Source organism: Capricornis sumatraensis, chromosome 9 (assembly GCF_032405125.1).
Source record: "Capricornis sumatraensis isolate serow.1 chromosome 9, serow.2, whole genome shotgun sequence".
Taxonomy (NCBI): domain Eukaryota; kingdom Metazoa; phylum Chordata; class Mammalia; order Artiodactyla; family Bovidae; genus Capricornis; species Capricornis sumatraensis.
In genome coordinates this window covers 12,414,772-12,416,794 of record NC_091077.1, presented here as the reverse complement: position 1 = coordinate 12,416,794, position 2,023 = coordinate 12,414,772, and the positions used below count along the sequence as shown (strand labels likewise).

The window sequence follows — 2,023 nt, the reverse complement described above, 5'->3', positions numbered from 1 at the left end:
CAACCTAGATGTCCATCAGCAGATGAATGGATAAAGAAGTTGTGGAAATGAAAAATTATTCAGCCATAAAAATGAATGCATTTGAGTCAGTTCTGATGAGGTGGATGAACCTGGAACCTATTATACAGAGTGAAGTAAGTCAGAAAGAGAAAGGTAAATATCATATTCTAATGCATATATATGGAATCTAGAAAAATGATACTGAAGAGTTTATTTACAGGGCAGCAGTGGAGAAACAGACATAGAGAACAGACTTATGGAGATGGGGAGAGGGGAGGAGAGGGTGAGATGCATGGAAAGAGTAACATGGAAACTCATATTAGCATGTGTAAAATAGATAGCCAATGGGAATTTGCTGTATGGCTCAGGAGACTCAAACAGGGGCTCTGTATCAACCTAGAGGGGTGGGATGGGGAGGGACATGTGAGGCAGGTTCAAAAACGAGGGGATATATGTATACCTATGGCTGATTCATGTTGTTGTATGGCAGAAACCAACACAAAACTGTAAAAACTTTACAAACAAAAAAAATAATTAAAAGAAGAAATTTACTGCTTCAGAAAAAAAAAATTACTTTTAATTTTCTTTTTACTTCTTGCAAGTAAAAAGAAAGATGCTTCCCATTGATTTGTTGTGACAGTTTCTCCATGATATGAGCAGTTATATGCATGGGGTAAAACAATGTGCATTGAGATGGAGTAACCATCTCATCTCTTTTGCATGCTCTAGATATTGCTTCCATGCCTAAACGTTCTATATAAGCAGCAAGTAATCAAGGCACCTAGAGTGAATTTTTACGTGGACTTATTAAAGTATTGATGAGTCAGTTGAACTGAGATGGATTAGCCGAGAGCCTGTTATACAGAATGAACTAAGTTATAAAGAGAAAAACAAATATCGTATATTAATGCACACACACATACACACACACATATATATATATACGACACAGCAGGGAAAGGAGAAAGCGGGACTAACTGAGGCAGTAGCATTGACATATATACACTACTATGTGTAAAATAGATGAGTAGTGGGAAACTGCTATATAACGCGGGGAGCCCAGCCTGGCACTCTGTGACCACCTAGAGGGGTGGGATGGGGAGGGGTGGGAGGGGTACTCAAAAAGGAGGGGATAGACATAGTCTTATGGCTGATTCGCATTGTTGTACAGCAGAAACCAACACAACATTGTAAAACAATTATCCTCCAATTAAAAAGTTTAAAACAGAATTTCAAAGGAAGAAAGATGAAAGTCGTTCAGTTGTATCCAACTCTTTGCGATCCCATCGACTATACAGGCCAGGAAATTCTCCAGGCCAGCATACTGGAGTGGGTTGCCATTCCCTTCTTCAGGAAGTCTTCCCAACCTAGGGATCAAAGCCAGGTCTCCAATATTGCAGAAGGATTCTTTACCAGCTGAGCCACAAGGGAAGCCCAAGAATACTGGAGTGGGTAGCCTTTCCCTTTTCCAGCAGATCTTCCCAACCCAGGAGTTGAACTGGGTCTCCTGCATTGGAGGCAGATTCTTTACCAATTGAGCTTTCTGGGAAGCCCAAAGAAAGATGAAGTTGGCCCAGTAGATAAAGTCTGGGTACCTTCTCAACAATTTTCCACTGGTTTTCCAATTCTGCCCACAAAAATGATGACCAAAGACATTGTAGAAGGCAGTATAATGTGCTGAGCCAGTCAGAAGACTGGGAGGATAATGGTCAGCCAGTTCAGACATGTCCAGGATGATACTTCATTTAATTCCCACTTGAATCAGCTGCACCCACTGCAAGAAAGGCTGGAGAATGTATTCTAGCTGCATCCCTGAGAAGAAGAGGGGATGGATTTTGGTAAATGCTCAGCAGTCATTGCTGGAATCATTTAATGTGTGGTGAGATCACTTAATAAAGTTTCTGTGAGATGCTAAGGTGTTCAATAAATGTGTTCTCCCCACTGAACATTTAGCCAAAAAATTAGGCCTCAGGGCCTTCATATCAGCTGTTCCCTCTGCCTGAAATTCCCTTGTCTCAGGGAA

General features: G+C 41.0%; 1 non-coding gene across 1 annotated transcript; it reads left to right on the top strand.

The window, feature by feature from the left end:
- Nucleotides 1-616: 616 nt before the first annotated feature.
- Nucleotides 617-735, top strand: LOC138086713 (small nucleolar RNA SNORA20). The gene has a single exon (XR_011145419.1). It is a non-coding gene; the product is annotated as a small nucleolar RNA SNORA20 (small nucleolar RNA).
- Nucleotides 736-2,023: the final 1,288 nt, after the last annotated feature.